Here is a 21,671-nt window from a genome sequence, read left to right as displayed (position 1 = left end):
TTTTGATTTTCCATTTCAGATTGGTCCTACTTTCCTGATAGTTTTCCAAAGATTCATCTGTTGTCAGCCACCTAGACCTTATGTATGCATCCTTTTTCCACTTAGCCAGTCCCACAATTTCACTTGTTATCCAGAGTTCCCTAGGAGAGAGTGAGGACTACAGATGCTGGAGATCAGAGCTGAAAATGTGGTGCTGGAAAAGCGCAGCAGGTCAGGCAGTATCCAAAGAACAGGAGAATCGACGTTTCGGGCATAAGCCCTGAAAGAAGGGCTTATTCCATTCCTGAAGAAGGGCTTATGCCCGAAACATCAATTCTCCTGTTCCTTGGATGCTGCCTGACCTGCTGCACTTTTCCAACAACACATTTTCAGCTCTAGAGCTCCCTAATCTTGCCATTTCAATCCCTCATTTTCACTGGGACATGTCTGTCCTGCATTCTAATCAACCTCTTTTTAAAAGCCTCCCTCATATCAAATGTGGATTTACCTTCAGACTGTGGCTCCCAATCGACATTCCCCATCTCCTGCCGAATTTTGCTATAGTTGGCCTTCCCCCAGTTTAGCCCTCTTCCTTTAGGACCACTCTTGTCTTTGTCCATGAGCATTCTAAAACTTATGAAATTGTGATCACTGTTCCCAAAGTAATCTCCAACTGAGATTTCAACCACCTGGCCGGGCTCATTCCAGTACAAGGGTGCAGTATGACCCCTTCCTGAGTTGGACTATTTACACATGGCTGTATAAAATTCTCCTGGATGCTCCTTAAAAATTCTGCTCCATCTAAACCTCTAACTCCCAATGAATCCCAGTCAATGTTGAGAAAGGTAAAATCTCCCATCACCACCACCCTGTTGCTCCTACATCTTTCCATAATCTGGTTACAAATTTGTACCTCTATCCCGCACTCGCTGTTGGGAGGCCTGAGGTACAGCCCCAACATTGTTATCGCACCCTTCCTATTTCTGAGCTCTGCCCATATTGTCTCACTGCTCGAGTCCTCCATAGTGCCCTCCTTCAGCATAGCTGTGATATCCACTCTGACCAGTAACGCAACTCCTCCACCCCTTTTACCTCCCTCTCTTTATCCGCCTGATGCATCTATATCCTGGGATATTTAGTTGCCAATCTTGCCCTTCCCTCAACCAAGTCTCAGTCATAGCAATAACATCATACTCCCCAATACTAATCCAAGTCCTAAATTCCTCTGCCTTACCTACTACACTTCTTGCATTAAAACAAATGCACCTCAGACCACCTGTTCCTTTGCGTTCCTCATCTGCTCCCTGCCTCTTCTTCCTCTTAATCACACTGACTTCATTATCTAGTTCCTTACAGGCTTTAATTACTACCTCCTTACTGCCCACTGACCTCCTCATTTTGTTCCCATTCCCCTGACAGATGTGAAAGACAGCATAAGATTTGTTTGATTCATCAAAGGCAAAGTACCAATTTCTAATTAGAGTGACAATCATGATGCTAGCCAACTATTCCCATCCCAACTGCTGGTATTATTGGACAACACAGATCTCAGACTGCAACACAAACAGAAACTGCTGAAGAAATGCCATTGGTCTGCAGCATCTATGGAGCATAAGCACACAATGCTGATGATTTAGATTTAGTAATAAGACCTCCTTATACAATCCAAATGAAGATAAAATAAAACATACTGACAGAAAACACAAATTCAAAAGATTTCAAAACACACAGCAAAATAAATGAATGTTTGAATGTTATTGATTTATAGTTCTCAAATAACGGGGAAAAGGGGTTCATTTCTCTATCGCACCTTTAGGTTTAACTTAACTGTATTTTTAATTTTGTTATCTTGAAGGTTTGATTGCCTTTTCCTTGATTCATACTTTGCTGGCCACAGGTGAAGTGCCAGACTGGAGGAATGTCAATGTGGTTCCTTTGTTCAAGAAGAACAGCAGGGATAGGCCAGGCAATTCCAGACCGGTTAGTCTGATGTCAGTGTGAGGGAAATTATTTGAAAAAATCCGAAGTACAGGATTAAGCAATACTTGGAGAGGTAGGGATGCCAGAATTGGTTTGATTGACCAAGGCCCCACATGGAAGGCTGGTCCAGATGGTAAGAGCCCATGGGATCAAAGGCAAGTTGGCAAATTGGATCCAAACATGGCTTCCAAATATGAGGCAATGAGTGATGGTGGAGGGTTGTATTGTGATTGGAAGTCTGTGACCAGCAGTGTATTACAGGGATTGGGGCTTGGACCCTTTCTGTTTGTAACAAATTGGATGTGATTGTATAATTAGAAAGTTTTTAGATGCCACATAAATTGGTGGTGTTTTTGATATTGGTTTGATTTTTATTTTAGTTTATTGTCACGTGTACTCACATACAAACGTATAGGATTACAGTTCAAAGTTTGTGCGAAGATTTGTAGCTCGGGTGCTTGTTGTTGTGGTTCTGTTCAGGATTACAGTGAATGGTATGTCATGTCGCCTCACAAGGTGCCACCTTAGGTCCAAGGACCTAGGTACAGAATCTCAAGAGCAATTTAGAAAGAAAGATTAAAGTTAAAAGTTACACGTTACAGACCTTTTTAGTTTCAAGAAGAAAATTAAAAAATAAATCTGCAAGATCAAACATTACAGTATTTCTGAAGTACTTAGCTACCTTGGGATCATTTACTTTGAGTTATCATCTCGAGAGTGGAAGTCCATGCTGAGGCCATGCTGGGCCAAGAGACCACCATATACAGCAAAAGACCACCTTGTGGGCCTAGAGACAACCAAACTGGGCCACTGAGAGATCACCACACTCAGCCGAGAGTCAATCACGCTGGTCTCAGAGACCAGCATGCTGGGCCAAGAGGTCACCATATTGAACTGAGACACCATCATGTCTGACCAAGAGTCTGACTCACCAGGCTGGGAAGTCGCCCTGCCAGGCCAGATACTGCCACACCAAGCCGATAGGCCACATCACTGGGTCTGCACTGGGTCGGATGCCTGGCATCTGAGCTGGGAGTCTGTGGCTGGGAGAGAAAAGAGAGAAGGACAAAAGCAAAACACAAAAGAAAAGCAAAAAAAGGTGGAATAGAAAGACGAAAAGGAAACAGACGGAGTAGATGAACTCGGTCTGAAGTGTCCTACTCTGCTGCCATCTTGGATCACCGGGTTTCAGGCTACAGTCTGATATTGATCAGCTGGTAATTGGGCAGAGCAATGCAGATGGAATTTAATCCTGATAAGTCTAAGATGATCCAATTTGGGAGGTCTAATAAGGGAGGGATATACACAATGAAAGGTATGTGCCTTGGGTGTCCTTGTGCATGAATCACAGAAGGTTGGTCTGCAGGTACAACAAGGAATTAGGAAGGCAAATGGAATTTTGTCCTTCATTGCTAAAGGGATTGAGTTTAAAAAGCAGGGAGGTTATGTTGCAGCTGTACAAGGTGCGAAGAGGCCACACCTGGAGTACTGCGTGCAGTTTTGGTGTCCTTATTTGAGAAAGGATGTACTGGCACACAAAGGGGTGCAGAGGAGGTTCACTAGGTTGATTCCGGAGTTGACAGGGTTGTCTTATGAGGGGAGACTGAGTAGACTGGGATATATTCATTGGAACATAGAAGAATGAGGGGAGTGGGGGATCTTACAGAAACATATAAAATAATAAAGGGAATAGATAAGACATAGGATGTTTCCACTGGTAGGTGAGACTAAAACAAGAGGGCATAGCCTCAAAATTAGGGGGAGCAGTTTTAGGACCAAATTGAGAAGGAACTTCTTCACCCAAAGAATCATAAATCTCTGGAATTCCTTTCCCAATGAAGTAGTTGATGCTACTTCAGTAAACGTTTTCAAAGCTAAGATTTTTTTTTGAACAGTAAAGGAATTAAGAGATACAGTGAGAGCGTGGGTAAGGGGAGCTGAGTCCATGAAAAGATGAGCCATGATGTTATTGAATGGCGGAGCAGGCTTGAAGGGCCAGAAGGCCGACTCCTGCTCCTAGTTCTTATGTTCTTATGTGCCTTGGGAGTAGTGAGGAACAAAGGGACCTTGGTGTACAAGTCCATCGATCCCGGGAGGTATCAGCACAGCTAGGCAGGGTGGTGAAGAAGGCACATGGGATGCTTGCCATCATTAGCCAGGGTGTAGAATATAGGAGCAAGGAAGTCTTGTTGTTACTTTACAGAGTATTGGTTAGGTCATATCTGAAATACTGTGTACAGTTCTGGTCATGACACTGTCAGAAGGATGTGATTGGACTGGAGAGGGTGCAGAGGAGATTTACCAGGATGTTCCTGGGATTGAAAGTCTTTCCTATGAGGAAGCATGGGGGAGTCTGAAGAAGGGATACAAAATGTTGAGACACATAGACAAAGTCAATCATGATCATCTTTTCCCCATGGCAGGCATGTCTAAGATCAGAGGGAATAAGCTTAATGTGAAGAAAATATGTTTTAGAGGGGATTTGATTAAGCTTTTTTTTCTCCCAGAGGGTGGTAGATATATGGAATGTGCTGCCTGAGATTGTGGTGGAGGCAGCTCCTCTCACAACATTTAAAAAACATCCAGACGTGCACATAAAATGCCAGGGCATGGAAGGCTATGGACCAAGTGCAGGTAAATGGGATTAGTGCAGTTTGGTATTTACTGATCGGCGTCGACATGGTGGGCAGAAGGGCCTGTTTGTTTGCTGTATGACTCTATAACTATGAAGAGAAGGAGGTGGAAATATTTTTCATGTTGTTTGAGAAGATAGTTAAACAAGTGAGGTAGAGAAAAACAATAGAACTTGCCCATGCAAATATGAACTTGGGAAGTACACGAGGTTACTACATCCCTGTCAGAGGAACGTTCTCAGGATCACAACGATGTGAAAAGGTGAAAAGTGCAGATGAGTTGGTCTCGGAAACATACAGACAGAGGTTTCAGAACTTATAGAAACAGCCTCCACAAAACAGCTGAGAATACTTACAATGCTGTCAGAGAAATTATTCTCTGAGAAGAATTCAAAACTTCCTTCCCTTCATGAATCGGAATTCATGTAGAAGACCAAAGGGGAACGACAGTAAGACAAGCAGCTGGAATGGCTAATGATTATAGACTTCAATAAAGCCAAAACCCTGCAGATGCTGGAATCCAAAGTAGACAAACAGGAGGCTGGAAGAGCACAACAAGCCAAGCAGCATCAGGGGGTGGAGAAGTCACCTGATGGGAGACTGCTCCAGAAACCTTATTCCCATCAGGCCCAGAAATGGGAGTAAAATAAAAATTGAGAGACTGTGAGGAAGGCAGGTCGCCAGGGGAGAGAATGGACAGTAGAGAACAGCCCGAGAACTCCGCCTCAGATTAAGAAGGAAATTGCTGAGGGTGGAAGAGATGCTCAGAAGCTGAAATGTTTCTCTGGGAATAAAGTGGGCCATGTGTTTTTGGAATGTTGGACGTTGTGAGGTAGATCCATGGGACTTACAGGAGTTAGTAAAAATGAGTCAGAGAAGGGAACACAAACAGATAATCCCACGAAGCAGGTTGTAGCTGTAATAATAACAAAAAGGCCGGAGGTGAATTCTGTCATTAGTAAAGGAAGGTGGAAGGTAGATGAGAGGTGGACAGGATTTTTATCAAAAGGAATGGTGACTCCCTTTTCTTCAGCTAAACCCAGAACCAAACTGAGAGTTACAGGAGCAACACAATCACTTTTACTGGAGAAAGAATTGATTTTCCCTCCAGAGAGCTCGATGGGAGCTAAGGTATTAATCAATGGGATTGGTGGAGAATATATTCCACCTCAATTGTATAAAGTGCAACTGGAATGTGATTTGTTATCAGGAGAAGTAATTGTCGGAGTGGGGAAAACATTCCCTGTTGAGGGAGTCGATTTCCTTCTGGGGAATGATTTGTCAGGACTAAAGGCAGTAACTTCCCCGATAATTACAGAATGTCCAAAGGAGGGCCAAGAAACAGAACAATGACAGGAACAGGTTCCTGGTCTCTCTCCTTCGTGTGAGGTAACCAGGGCAATGGTTAAACAAAATCCATCAACAAGGGTTGATGTGACACCACAGCAAGTGAAAGGATCGCTGAAACTTTCCGAAAGGGTGAAGATAATCCAGGTGCAGTGTTTACTATGATGTCCCTAATTACAGCAGATCCAAAAAGCAGATTTTTAGATTACTTACAATGTGGAAACAGGCCCTTCGGCCCAACAAGTCCACACCGACCCGCCGAAGTGTAACCCAACCAGACCCATTCCCCTACATTTACCCCTTCACCTAACACTACGGGCAATTTAGCACGGCCAATTCACCTAACCTGCACATTTTTGGAGTGTGGGAGGAAACCGGAGCACCTGGAGGAAACCCATGCAGACACGGGGAGAATGTGCAAACTCCACACAGAGAGTCGCCTGAGGCGGGAAATGAACCCGGTCTCTGGCGCTGTGAGGCAGCAGTGCTAACCACTGTGCCACCGTGCCATCTTGAATGAAATAAATGAGCACAGTCAGCTCAAACTGAGGTCGAGGCTGGAGGGGTTTCAGAGTGTTATTACCTTCAGAATGGAGGCTGATGAGGAAGTGGAGACCACGCCCCCCCCCTCATAAACCCCCAGATGAAGAATGGTTGGTTAGACATTGGCTAGTGATCCCACCCAGCTATCATAGGGAGATATTGTGAGGAGTACATCAGATTCCTATGACAGGACCATGGGGATTTGGATAACACAGGCGTCCAGAATCACGTGTACTGAGCCAAAAGTATGTAAAGATGTGGTTCAGTTTTATAAAACGTGTCAGACTTGACCTCATCCTTAGAAATCTGTCAGTTACAGATGCATTTGCCCATGACAGTATCAATAAGAGTGACCACCACATAATCCTTGCGAAGATCAACTCTTGCCTTCACATTGAGAATAATCTATATTGTTTTGTGTGGCACTATCACCGTGCTTACTGGGACAGACTTACAACCGATCTCTCAACTCATGACTGGGCATCCATGAGGCACTGTGGGCCATCAACAGCAGCAGAATTCTGCTCCAGCACTATCTGAAACTTCATGACCCAGTGTATCCCCCACTCAACCATTACCATCTAAGCAGGGGATCAACCCTGGTTCAATGGAGAATTGAGGAGGGCATGCCTGGAGCAGCACCAGCCATACATCAAGATGAGGTGTCAACCTGGTGAAGCCACCAAGCAGGACTCCTTGCATGCCAAACAGCATAAGCAGAAAGTGATAGACAGAATTAAACAATCCCACAACCAATGGATCAGGTCTAAGCTTTGCAGTCCTGTCGCATCCAGTCGTGAGTGGACCTCACTGGAGGAGGAGTCTCCACAAATATCCCCATCCTCAATGATGGAAGAGCCCAGCACAACAGTGCAAAAGATAAGGCTGAATCTTTTGCAGTAATCTTCAACCAGAAGTGCCGAGTGGATATCCATCTTGGCCTCCTCCAGTGGTGCCCAGCATTACAGATACCAGTCTTCAAGGTGGTAAAAACAATGACTCAGATGCTGGAAACCAGATTCTGGATTAGTGGTGCTGGAAGAGCACAGCAGTTCAGGCAGCATCCAAGGAGCAGTAAAAGCCCTTCATCAGGAATATAGACAGAGAGCCTGAAGCGTGGAGAGATAAGCTAGAGGAGGGTGGGGGTGGGGAGAAAGTAGCATAGAGTACAATAGGTGAGTAGGGGAGGGGATATATCATTTACTGTATCCGTTGCTCCCGATGCGGTCTCCTCTACATTTGGGGAGACTGGACGCCTCCGAGCAGAGCACTTTAGGGAACATCTCCGGGACACCCGCACCAATCAACCCCACCGCCCTGTGTCCCAACATTTCAACTCTCTCTCCCACTCTGCCGAGGACATGGGGGTCCTAGGCCTCCTTCACCACCAGACGCCTGGAGGAAGAACGCCTCATCTTCTGCCTCGGAACACTTCAACCCCAGGGCATCAATGTGGACTTCAACAGTTTCCTCATTTCCCCTCCCCCACCTCACCCCAGTTCCAAACTTTCAGCTCACCACTGTCCCCGTGACTTGTCCTGACTTGTCCTACCTGCCTATCTTCTTTTCCACCTATCCACTCCACCCTCCCTCCACCCCCGACCTATCACCTTCATCCCCTCCCCCACTCATCTATTGTACTCTATGCTACTTTCTCCCCACCCCCATCCTCCTCTAGCTTATCTCTCCACGCTTTGGGCTCTCTGCCTTTATTCCTGATGAAGGGCTTTTACTGTCGATTTTACTGCTCCTCGGATGCTGCCTGAACTGCTATGCTCTTCCGGCACCACTAATCCAGATACCAGTCTTCAGCCAATTTGATTCACTCCACATGATGTCAAGAAATGGTTGGAGGCCCAAACAAAACTGGAATCAATGGGTATTGGGGGCAAACTCTCCGGTGGTTAGCATCAGACCTGACACATTTACTGTATCCGTTGCTCCCGATGCGGTCTCCTCTACATTGGGGAGACTGGACGCCTCCGAGCAGAGCACTTTAGGGAACATCTCTGGGACACCCGCACCAATCAACCACACTGCCCCGTGGCCCAACATTTCAACTCTCCCTCCCACTCTGCCGAGGACATGGGGGTCCTGGGCCTCCTTCACCGCCGCTCCCTCACCACCAGACGCCTGGAGGAAGAACGTGGAAGATGATCATGGTTGTTAGAGGTCAGTCATGTAGCTCCAGGTCATCTCTGGAGGAGCTCCTCAGGGTCGTGTCCTTCTGTTGCTTTATCAATGACCTTCCCTCCATAAGGTCAGAAATGGAAATTTTCACTGATGATTGCACAATGTTCAGCACCATTTTCGACTCCTCAGATATTAAAACAGTCCGTGTCCAAATGCAATAAGATCTGGACAATATCCAGGCTTGGGCTGACAAGTGGCAAGTAACATTCATGTCACACAAGTGCCAATCTATGACCATCACCAATAAGAGACAATCTAACCAGTGCCCCTTGACATTCAGTGGTGTGACCATCACTGAATCCCCCACTATTAATATCCTGGGAGTTACCATTGATCAGAAACTCAACTGGACTCACCAAATAAACACTGTGGTTATAAAAGCAGGTCAGAGGCTAAGAATACTGCGGCAAGTACCTCACCTCCTGACTCCTGAAAGGCTGTCTACAATCTACAAGGCACAAGTTGGGAGTGTGATGGAATACTCCCCAGTTGCCTGGATGTGTGCAGCCCCCAATATCACTCAAGAAGCTTGACACCATCCAGGACAAAGCAGCCCACTTGATTAGCACTGCATCCAATCTGCCACCAACGCTCAGTAGCAGCAGTGTGTACCATCTACAAGATGAACTACAGAAATTTGATCCTCAGACAGCACCTTCAAGACACACGACTAGTTCCATCTGGAAGGACAAAGGCAGCCAATATATTTTCAAGTTCCAAGCACCACTTTCAAGTTCCTCTCCAAGCCACTCACCATCTTGACTTGGAATATATTGCTTTCCTTCACTGTAGCTGGCTCCAACTCCTGGAATTCCCTCCATAATGGCATTGACGGTCAGCCCACAGCAGGTGGACTGCAGCAGTTCAAAAAGGCAGCTCCCCACCACCTTCTCAAGGAGCAACTAGGAATGAGCAATAAACGCTGGCCATCCAGCGCTGCCCACATTCCACAAAATGAATAAATAAAAATAACTTGTCGAGTTGTAGGTAAACACGTGATGAAAGCAGGATCCTTAATTCCTCTCCTAGTGTTTGAGAAACCAATCAGTTGTGTACAGGTGTGTCAAGCAGTGAGTGTGGTAGAGGAGGCGATGAGAAAAACTGTGAGAGCCAAAGAGAATTGGACAATTCCCAAAGTGAACTTTCTCCTGTGAGGTGAACAAACTCAAAGACATTAGAGAATTCAGACACTGTATTTTTGTATCTGGAGAAAGATTAACAGAGGGACAGAGGGAGATTGCTCAGAGAATACAAAGAAGTTTGTATGAGGAGTGGTTGAGGCCTGTACTCGGTCTGTACTCGATGGAGTTTAGAAGGATGAGGGGAAATCTCAGTGAAACATACAGTATACTGAGAGGCCTGGATAGAGGAGACATGGAGAAGATGTTTCCACTTGGCAGAGAGATTGGGACCTGAGGGCACAGCCTCAGAAGGGGCCATCCTTTTGAAGTGAGATGAGGAGGAGATCCTTCATCCAGAGAGTGGTTAATCTGTGGATTAATCATCGCCGCATAATGCTGTGGAGGCCAGGTCCTTGAGTGTATTTAAAACAGAGATAGATATGTTCTTGATTAGTAAGGGGATCAAAGGTAATGGAGAGAAGGCAGGAGAATGGGATTGACAAACAAATCAACTGTGATGGAATTGCAGAGCAGACTTGATGGGCTGAATGGCCACATTCCGCACTGATACATGGTCTTTAAAAGATACACTTGGATGTTCCACATTAATCAAACATGACGTGGATGTAGGTAATTCAGACCCAATAAAACAAAACCCATTTTGGTTAAACCTAGAGAAACAAGCCAAAGTAACAAAGGAAGCTCAATATTTGTTGGAGTATCAATTGATTGAACTGTCAGAGTAATTGGAATTCTCCCGTGTAGGATTGAGCAAAATTCCCTACTATTTAAACCCCTGGATTTTTAAAAATCTTTTAAAAATAAAGAGGCAGCTGGGCTGAGCCCTGGGGAAACACAGAGACACGGAGATGGCTGCCTGGAACTATTGTTCTGCCTGGAATTCCAGTTCACACCTCAACCCTTAAAGAGACACCAACCAGACCTCATTCTCCAGACTGAACCTCACTTTTACACCTCGGCCTACTAACACAGACATTTTGGAACCTGTACAGATACTGGACATTCAACACAATCACTATTTATTCACAGGGATATTGGGCATTCATCATCAATCAAGATACATTCACACATACTCTTAACTGTCAGGAAGCCAACTGACCCCAAAGGGAACACCAGAAACACATTGGCCAACACAGATCTGAGGGGAGATAACGGGGCACACAGTCTGTATAACAGCCAGCCCTAATCTGAGGGTGAGCCTTTTCAACAACAAGTATCTGCAGGAACAGCTTCAGCAAGTCCCAACAAGCAGCTTCAGAACCAAGAACCACAGAGGCTGAACAGAGAAGCTGCATCCAGAAACCAAACCAAGAGCATCATCGCAACAAAGGACACCCGAGAGCAGGAACACCAACCAAACGCGATCTGAACGAGAGCTTCCAGAGACAGGCCTGTCCTGAGCCAAGAGAACCGACGGTGAGAACTCAGCAACAGGACGCTTTTTAAATCTGCATTTTCCTCGGTGCTGAGCTGAAAATCCTGAGACCCCAAAGTTTCCCTCTGAGCTCACAGGGAGGAGATGGTGGGTGGTGACAGTGCATTGGGACCCCAAGAGTAGGGAGCCTGATGAAGATTTCTGTGATTAAAACTGTTTAACTTCAAATTGTAGAAAGTGAGGACTGCAGATGCTGGAGAACAGACTTGGAAAGTGAGGTGCTGGAAAAGCACAGCACGTCAGGCAGCATCCGAGGAGCAGGAGAATCGAAGTTGTGGCCATAAGCCCTTCATCAGGAATGTGGGGGGGGGGGGGAGGTGGAGGACTCGTGGAATGTTTCAGGGAACATCGCTGGAACACACGCAACAAACAACCCCATCGCCCTATGGCTGGCTTGTTCAACGCCCCCTCCCACTCTGCCAAAGACATGAAAGTTCTGGGCCTCCTCCACTGTCAAATCCAAGCCACCCAGTGCCTGGAGGAATAACACCTCATCTTCCACCTTGGGACCCTCCAACCACACAGCATCAACATAAATTTAATCAGTTTCCTTATGTCCTCTCCCCCCACGGCAACCCAGATCCAACCCTGCAACTCGACACCGCCCTGTTGAACTGTCCTACCTGTCCATCATCCTTCCCACCTATCCACTTCACCCTCCCCTTTGACCCCTCACTTGCATCTACCTATTGCCTTCCCAGCTCCTTTATCCTACCCACAGCCCCACCCCCACCTCCATCTCCACCCTCCTATTTATTTCTCAGCTCCCTTCCCCCCAACACCCAACATTCCTAATGAAGGGCTTATGCCCGAAACATCGATTCTCCTGCTCCTCAGATGCTGCCTGACCTGCTGTGCTTTTCCAGTGCCACACTTTTCGACTCTAGCTTCTAACAGTGTTTAATTTGACAGTGTATTTCATTACTGTCCTCTGTATAACTGATAGTGTTAATTTCGCTGTTCATTACATTTGCATTTGTTCTAGTATTATACTTATCTTTTGTATAGAATAAACACAGAGATTCTTTTGCCTGGAAACACCTTTATAGTGAAAAGATTTCAGTACAGGAACAGGGATATCTTGCTGTAATTGTATGGGGCCTTAGTGACTCCACACCTGGAATATTCAAACCAAAACTGGTTCAGTGACAGGAGACAGTGGGTGGAGGTAAAAAGTTGTTTGTGTGACTGGGCCCAGTGTGCAGTGGGATACCACAGGGACCAGTGCTGGGTCCCTTATTGTTCAGGATATATTGAAACAATGAAGATGAGAATGTGAGAGGTGAGGGGTGGGGGTGAGTGGATGGCGACTGAGTTTGTAGATGACACGAGGTTTGGCAGATGGTTGACAGTGAGGAAGAAGATTTTAGGTTACAGGAGGATCTAACTGTATTGATCAGATGGGCAGATCAGAGTCAGATGGAACTTACCCCTGATAAATGTGAGGTGATGAACTTTGAAAGATGTAACAGGCGAATAAGGTATTTATGAAGATATATGGGATACTTGCCTTTATCATTTCAGGTATAGATTAGAAGACCATGGAAGAGATGTTGGAGCTATACAGAACTTTGGTTAGGCCACAGCTGGAGTACTGTGTGCAGTTCTGGTCACCACGCGATCGGAAGGATGGGATTGTACTGGAGGGGGTGCAGAGGGTATTCACCAGGATGTTGCTTGGGAGGGAGCATTTCAGCGATGAAGAGAGGCTGGATAAGCTCGGGTTGTTTACTTTGAAGCAGAGAAGGTAGTGGGGGGACCTGGTAAAGGTGTATACAGCCATGAGGGGAATGAATAGAAAGCTGCTGTTCCCCTTACTCAGAGTTGGCACACATTCACTGTGAAATTCAGGAGCTTTGGAGGGGATTTGAAGGGCAGGTTTTCACCCAGAGGGTGGTGGGGGTCTGGTTTGCACTGCCTGGGATAGTAGGTGCGGTGACAAATCTCACAACCTTTAAGAAGTACTTGGATGAAGACTTGAATTTTCATAACATTTAAAGGCCAGGCCCTTGTGTTGGAAAATGGGATGAGTGTAGGTTTGGCAGGTACAGGTTCAATGGGACGAAGGGCCTCTTCTGTACTGTGTGATTTTATGATTCTATTGTGTGCAGTTTTGGTTTCCTTATCTGAGGAAGGATGTTCTGGATTTGGGGGGAGGACAGTGAAGGTTTACCAGACTGATTCCTGGGATGACAGCACTTAGATCTGATGAGAAACTGGATCGGTTAGGATTATATTCACTGGAGGTTAGAAGATTGAGGGGAGTCACGTTGAAAACTACAAAATCCTCATCAGTCACGGCAGGATGTTCCTGATGACTGGGGAGTCCAGAATCAAGAATTACAACTTAAGGATACGGGAAAGGCCATTTAGGGTGGAGATGGAAATGTTTTCATTCAGTGAGTGAGAAGCCTGTGGAAATTTCTGTCCTTGACAGCAGTTGACCCCAAACCTTTAAAGGTTTACCAGAAAGAGCTAAATATCATTTCTTTGGATGAAAGGAATCAAACGTTATGGGGAGAAAGTGGGAACATGCGACAGAGTTGGATGATCAGCCATGATATATTCTGCTTTCTCTCTCAATGATGTGGAGGACTTGGGGCTCAGATCAGCCTCAAAAATGAGGCCAAGATTGAAAGGAGTCTGATATTAAACAAAAGTTGAAAAAGCTGCGGATGCTGTAAATGAGGAACACAAACAGAAATTGCTGGAAAAGCGCAGCAAGTCTGGCACCACCTGTGGAGAGAAAGCAGAGTTAAACTTTTGGGTCAAGTGAACATTCTTCAGAACTGTTCTGTGGAAGGGTGACTCGACCTGAAAGGTTAACTCTGATTCCTTTCCCCAGATGCAGCCAGACCTGCTGAGGTATTCTGTTTTTGTAAAGAGTCTGGTTGAGCAGCAGACAGTGCTCAGGGAGAGGGATGGAGTTTGTACCAGGAGCTGAAGAGGATGGCTTTGATCTTCCGAATGTGTTTCCCAGTGAGCCTGGCTCCTCAGTCCTGACTGCTCTTAGCTGCCGTGATTGTCACTGATTGGACACTTATTATTAGAGATTCTGACCACAGCAGAAAACCCCAGTGTACAAAATAACTGCAAAGACTGTCAGATCGCAAGGTTGAAACTTCACCAAGAGAGGAAGTGAAAGAAGGAGCTCGGAGCAGCTGGACGTTTGTTACTGAGACGGGAGAAAACTGTGAACGGTCTGCACTCCGTGGAATCTGACAGCACATAAGATCATAAGGACTAGGAGCAGGAGTCGGCCGTCTGGCCCCTTGGGCTGCTCTGCCATTCAGTAAGATCATGGCTGATCTTTTCCTGGCCTCTGCTTCCCCTACCCACCCCCTCACCATAACCCTTAATTCCTTTACTGTTCAAAAAATTCCCTGTCTTAGCTTTAAAAACATTTACTGAGGAGGCCTCAACCACTTCGCTGGGCAGGGAATTCCATCGACTCACCACCCTCTGGGTGAAGCAATTCCTTCTCAATTCAGTCCTAAATCTGCTCCCCCAGCAGAGGAAGAGACCATTCAGCCAATCGTGTCTGTGAGTGACCCAATTAGTCCCACTGCCCCTCTCTCTCTGCCCATAACCCAGCAAATCTTTCCTTTTCAGCTCAATCTCCAGTTGACTCTTGTAGACCTGGGTCCACAGCAGAGACTGTCCCTAACCTGGGCTCCAAATTGGCATCTTTCATTCATTGGGAGACAAACTGGCTGGGCTGGGAAATGGAGCTCAGGACCCTGAACATTCTCTCCCCCCTCCTGAGGGACACTTGATGCTGAGGGATAGTTCCATGGAGCCCTACAATATATCCCTACCATACACACTTCCCCATTCTGTGTGTAAAAGGCTGGGGCCTGCCAGCAGGATATTCAACTGTGGGAGCCATTATCTCTTTGATCAAGTCTGACCACCCCCACTCTCCATAACCTTCTAATCATTATTGATATACAATCTGTTCATCTCCTCCTTGGTGTGAGACAGGGAAGGGACTAGTCTGTTTCAGACAATTTGGAATTTACAGAGCAAAGGTTGATGAAGATCCAAAGCGTTTTACAAATACGTTAAGGACAAAACAGTAACTAGGGAGAGAATAGGGCCCCTCAAAGATCAGCAAGGCGGCCTTTGGGTGGAGCTGCAGGAAATGGGGGAGATACTGAACGAGTATTTTACATCAGTGTTTACTGTGGAAAAGGAGATAGAAGATATAGAATTTCCATATTACAGAGGCGGAAGTGCTGGATGTCTTAAAATACATGAAGGTGGATAAATCCTCAGGATCTGATCAGGAGTACCCTAGAACTGTGGGAAGCTAGGGAAGTGTTTGCTGGGCCTCTTGCTGAGATATTTGTATCATTGATAGTCACAGGTGAGGTGCTGGAAGACTGGAGGTTGGCTAATGTGGTGCCACTGTTTAAGAAAGGTGGTAAGGACAAACCAGGGAAGCATAGACCAGCAACACTGCTGTCGGTTGTGGGCAAGTTGTTCGAGGGAATCCTGAGGGACAGAATGTACATGTATTTGGAAAGGCAAGGACTGATTACGGATAGTCAACATTGCTTTGTGTGTGGGAAATCATGTCTCACAAACTTGATTGAATTTTGTGAAGAAATAACAAAGAGGATTGATGAGGGAAGAGTGGTAGATATGATCTATATGGACTTCAATAATGCATTCGACAAGATTCCTCATGAGACACTGGTTAGCAAGGTCAGATCTCATGGAATATAGGGAGAACTAGCCATTTGGATACAGACTGGCTCAAAGGTAGAAGACAGAGGGTGGTGATCGAGGGTTGTTTTGCAGACTGGAGGCCTGTGACCAGTGGAGTGCCATAAGGATCGATGCTGGGACTACTACTTTTTGTCATTTATACAAATGCTTTGGATGTGAGTTTAAAAGGTATAGTTAGTAAGTTTGCAAATGACACCAAAACTGGAGGTGTAGTGGACAGCGAAGAAGGTTATCTCATGTTACAACAGGATTTTGTTCAAATGGGCCAATGGGATGAGGAGTGGCAGATGGAATTTAATTTAGATAAATGCGAGGTGCGGCATTTTGGGAAAGCAAATCTTAGCAGGACATATACACTTAATGGAAAGTTCCTGTGGAGTGTTGCTGAACAAAGAGACCTTGGAGTGCAGGTTCACAGCTCCTTGAATATAGAGTCGCAGTAGATAGGATAGTGAAGAAGGTGTTTGGTATGCTATCCGTTATTGTTCAGAGTATTGAGTCCAAGAGTTGGAGGTCACGTTGTGGCTGTTCAGGACATTGGTTAGGCCACTGTTGGAATATTGCGTGCAATTCTGGTCTCCTTCCTATCGGAAGGATGTTGTGAAACTTGAAAGGGTTCAGAAAAGATTTACAAGGTTGTTGCCAGGGTTGGAGGATTTGAGCCATAGGGAGAGGTTGAATAGGCTAGGGCTGTTTCCCCTGGAGCATTGCAGATTGAGGAGTGACCTTACACAGGTTTTTAAAATCATGAGGGGCATGGATAGATTAAATAGATGCATCCTTACCACCTTCTGGGGTATGGGAGTCCAGAACTAGGCGGCATAGGTTTTGGGGTGAGAGGGGAAAAGATATAAAAGAGACCTAAGGGGTAATATTTTCACACAGCAAGTGGTGGAAGCTAGTACAATCACAGCATTTAAAAGGCATCTGGATGGGTGTATGAATAGGAAGGGTTTGGAGGGATATGGGCCGGGTGCTGGCAGGTGGGACTAGATTGGGTTGGGATATCTGGTCGGCATGGACGGGTTGGACCGAAGGGTCTGTTTCCGTGTTGTACATCTCTATGACTGTATGACTCTCAGCTGGGAGAGTTTGGAGGTGGGATGAGCAAGAATAGGGTTTCTGTGGTCAAGGGGCTGATGTAGCGCAGAGACAAACAATGTTGTGGAGATTGAAATAAGAGATTTATGTGATGGCGAGGAAATGGGGTTTGAAGCTCCAATACTGGAGGGTCCAGTGGGTAAGAGGCCCTTGCTCACTGCTGTCCATTGGACATTCCAGTGGGATGGAGGCCCATGTTTACTGATCTTTGTTGGAGGTTCCAATTGAGTCCCATGGAATTGGAATGTTGACATTTCTTGCAGCAATTGGAATCTTGGTATTTATTATAAAAGGACTGGATTACAGAAATAAAGAAATATTGTTACAATTCTGTGAGGCATTGGTAAGACCACATCTGAAACATTGTGTCCAGTTTTGGTCTCCTTACTTGATAAAGGATATGGTGGCACTGGATGCAGTTCAGAAGATATTCACCAAACTGATTCCTGGGATGAAAGGGCTGTCGTACAGGAATGGTTGAATAGCTTGCCTTATACTCGCTGGAATTGAGTCACATGAGGGGGGATCTGTGTGAGGTATATAACATGCCAAAGGAGATTGATAAGGCAGACAGGGAACAGATGTTCCCTCTTGTGGGATAGTCTCGAACAATAGGTCATAGATATCGACTGAGAGGAGGTTGGTTCAAAACTGTGATGAGAAGAAGCTACAGGTGGCTTGGTGGTGCTGTGGTTAGCACTGCTGCCTCACAGAGCAGGGACCTGGGTTCAATGCCACCCTCAGGCAACTGTGTGGAGTTTGCACATTCATCCCCATCTCTATGGGTTTCATTTGGGTATTGCTTCCACAGTCTAAAGATACATATACTGGGAGGATTGGCCATGCTACATTACCCACAGTGTCCAGGGATGTATAGGTTAGTCATGGGAAATGTAGGGTTACAGGGAAAGGGATGGCTATGTGTGGGATGCTCTTTGAAGTGCCAGTATGGACTTGTTGAGCCAACTGGCCTGTTTCCATATTGTAGGGGTTCTGTTTTGTTGTAACTCCTTCTCTCCGAGAGTTGAGAATCTGTGGAAGTCACTGCCCCCAGAGCGAAGTGGAGGCAGAATCAATCAACAGATTAAAAAAACACAGATATCTTTTTGATGAAAAGCAGGATAGAGGGCAATGGGGAGCAGTCTGGAAAGTGGAGATGAGGATAAGATCAGCCATGATCATGTTAAATGGCAAACAGGCTTGAAGGGCTGAATTACCTATTCCTGCTCCTCATTCCGAAGTTCCAATCTTGCTACAGCAATGTGATCCATGTTTACTGCTCTCTATTGGATGGTGCAGTTGCAAGAAGCTGCATATTTACTGGTCTCTATTGGAGCATCCAATTTGAAGCTTGCCCATATTTACTGGTCTGTACTGGAGAGATCAATCAAATGAGCTTTTATTTCCTGTTTTCTATTAGAGGGCACAACAGGAATAAGGTCCATGTTTACTTGTCTCTGCTGGAGTATTCAGTTGGAAGACCGCCCATATTTACTGGTCTCCATTAGACAGTTCAGTGGCAAAGAGGCCCATGTTTAAAGGTCTCTATGGGAGGGTCTGGTGGGAATGGATAGTCCAGTGAGACATGGACACCATAGTGGGTGTGGGGCTCATTTCCTTCTGTTGTAACTGTGTGGTAGTCCAGTCCTTATCCCAGTAAAACTGGATGAAAGCAAGGATTGCAGAATCTGGAGATTAGAGTTGCAAGTATGGTGCTGGAAAAGCACAGCATTCGAGGAACAGGAGAATCAACGTTTCAGGCATAAGCCCTTCATCAGGAATGAGGCTGTGAGCCAAGGGGGTGGTGAGATAAATGGGAGGCAGTGGGCTGGGAGGAAGGTAGCTGAGAGTGCATAGGTAGGTGGAGGTGGGGGTAATGGTGATAATTCAGAGAGGAGTGTGGAGTGGATAGATGGGAAGGAAGATGGACAGATCGGACAGGTCACAAAGGCAGGGATGAGTTGGATCTGGGGTAAGATGGGGGGGTGGTGAAATGAGGAAACTGGTGAAATCCACATTGATGCTGTGGGGTTGGAGGGTCCCGAGGTGGAAGATGAGGCGTTCTTCCTCTGGGCGTCGCTGGCTAGGAAGTCGCAATGGAGGAGGCCCAGGACCTGCATGTCCTTAGCGGAGTGGAAGGGGGAGTTCAAGTGTTTGGCTTTGGGGCAGTGGGGTTGGTTGGTGCGGGTGTCCCGGAGATGTTCCCTGAAGCATTCTGTGAGTAGGCATCCTGTCTCCTTAATGTACAGGAGACTGCATTGGGAGCAATGGACACAGTAAATGACATGTGTGGAAGTGCAGGTAGAACTGTGATGGATGTGGAAGGCTCCTTTGGGGCCTTGGACAGAGGTTTAGATTAGATTACATTACAGTGTGGAAACAGGCCCTTCGGCCCAACATGTCCACACCGACCCACCAAAGCGCAACCCACCTATACCCCTACATTTACCCATTACCTAACACTACGGGCAATTTAGCATGGCCAATTCACCTGACCTGCACATCATTGGATTGTGGGAGGAAACTGGAGCACCCGGAGGAAACCCACGCAGACACGGGGAGAATGTGCAAACTCCACACAGTCAGTCGCCTGAGGTGGGAATTGAATCCGGGTCTCAGGCGTTGCGAGGCAGCAGTGCTAACCACTGTGCCACCGTGCTGCCCACGGTGAGGGGGGGGGGGGGGGGGGGGGTGGTGTGAGCAAAGGCTTTGCAATTCCTGCAGTGGCAGAGAAGGTGCCGGGTTGGAAGGGTGGGTGTGGACCTGACAAGGGAGTCGCGGAGCGAACGTCTTTACGGAAAGTGGATAGGAGTGGGGAGGGAAATATATCTCTGGTGGTGGGGTCCGTTTGTAGGTAGCGGAAATTGTAGAAGATGATGCAATATATACGGAGGTTGGTGGGGTGGAAGGTGAGGGGACCAGGGTGGGTTCTGTTCTTGACAGTAAAACTGGAGCTTGACCATAGAAGGGATAGGAGAGGGGAAGGGATTGGAACATGTTGTGAATGGACAGGATGGGTCAGAGCCTGTCCTGTCCCTCCAGCTCACACTGATGGCCTGAGGATCTCCTCTCTCTGCTGGGCCTTCATTGAATGAGGTTTGTGTCCAAACCAGTCCTCAGTGAGAATAGGCCAACAGCACAGAACTGTCCTTCATTTGGCAAGAATCTGTCTACCTTCCTGAGAGATACCAAACCTTGGTCAATGTGGGAAATGAGGCCTTTCTCCAGGAGAGGACATGCTTCTGCGATCAAGGGTTAACATCAATTAGTGGGGCACAGCAGAGGGAGATTTACCCTGGATTTAACAGTTGCCATCTGTGATATTGTGGGAAAGAAAGAGAGGGGGAGAGAGAGTGTGAGTGAGAGACAGAGAGAGAGAGAGAGAGAAAGAGTGAGAGAGATAGAAGGACAGGGTGTGAAAGAGAGAGAGAAAGACGCACACAGAAAGTCTGAGGCAGTATAAGATGAGTAAAGGTGGAAAGAGAGAGAGGTAGAGGGAGGTAGAGATGGTGGGGTTGAAGGATAGAGAGAGAGAGAATGAGAGCGAGATAGAGTATGAAACAGTGTGACTGAGAGAGAGGGTGGAGAGAGAGGAAGAGATAGAGTAGGTGTGAGACTAAGACTAAAGGGAATCTAGTGCCACTGTGCAGGGCGGCACGGTCGCACAGTGGCTAGCACTGCTGCCTCACAGCGCCTGAGACCCGGGTTCAATTCCCGCCTCAGGCGACTGACTGTGTGGAGTTTGCACATTCTCCCCGTGTCTGCATGGGTTTCCTCCGGGTGCTCCGGTTTCCTCCCACAGTCCAAAGATGTGCAGGTCAGGTGAATTGGCCATGCTAAATTGCCCGTAGTGTTAGGTAAGGGGTAAATGTAGAGGCATGGGTGGGCTGCGCTTCGGCGGGTCAGTGTGGACTTGTTGGGCCGAAGGGCCTGTTTCCACGCTGTAATGTAATCTAATGTAATCAAATCTAATCTAGTGAAAAAGAGGAGACAGACAGACAGATTCTGGTCACCACATTCTGGGAAGGATATGACTGTACTCAAAAGGGTGCAGAGGAGGTTTCCCAGGATGCTGCCTGGCCTGGAGGGTCTGAGCTATGAGGAAGGATTGTAAAGGCTGGGATTGTTTCTCTTGGAGCAGTGAAGGTTGAGAGAGGACCTGATAAAGGGCTACAAGATTATGAGGGGCAGGGATAGAGTGGACAGGAAGGCAGTAGAGGGATCAATACCCAGGGGCGAGGTTTACGATAATGCAGACATGCAAAGATAGAAACAGGAAGCAGAAGTAGTGTCAGTGTGAGGGTTAGGATTAGGATGAGGGTTAGGGTTAGGGTAAGGGTTAGGGTTTGGCCCTGTGAGGCTGCTCTGCCATTCACTATGATCATGGCTGATCCTCACCCTCAATGCCAAGCTGGGATCAGTGTTGTCAGATCATTGATGACCAGTAGATTCTTGTTAAATGCTGGTCATGTCATTGAGTTTCCATTTGAGAGAGAGAAGGAAGACAGAGAGAGAGAGAGAAAGAGCATGTGCACATTGTGAGATTGAGTGAGAGAGGGTGAGGCATTTACCTGTTGTGCCAAG

General features: G+C 46.6%; 1 pseudogene; it reads right to left on the bottom strand.

The window, feature by feature from the left end:
- LOC148149211 (centrosome-associated protein 350-like) overlaps nt 1-21,671 on the bottom strand; it is a 741,086-nt pseudogene that overhangs the window by 142,441 nt on the left and 576,974 nt on the right.

The sequence above is a fragment of the Chiloscyllium plagiosum genome, unplaced genomic scaffold (assembly GCF_037043375.1).
Source record: "Chiloscyllium plagiosum isolate Xiang-an unplaced genomic scaffold, Cpla_swu_hap1 HiC_scaffold_9, whole genome shotgun sequence".
NCBI lineage: Eukaryota > Metazoa > Chordata > Chondrichthyes > Orectolobiformes > Hemiscylliidae > Chiloscyllium > Chiloscyllium plagiosum.
The sequence above is the reverse complement of the archived record's forward strand: the minus strand, read 5'-3'. Positions and strand labels throughout refer to the sequence as shown.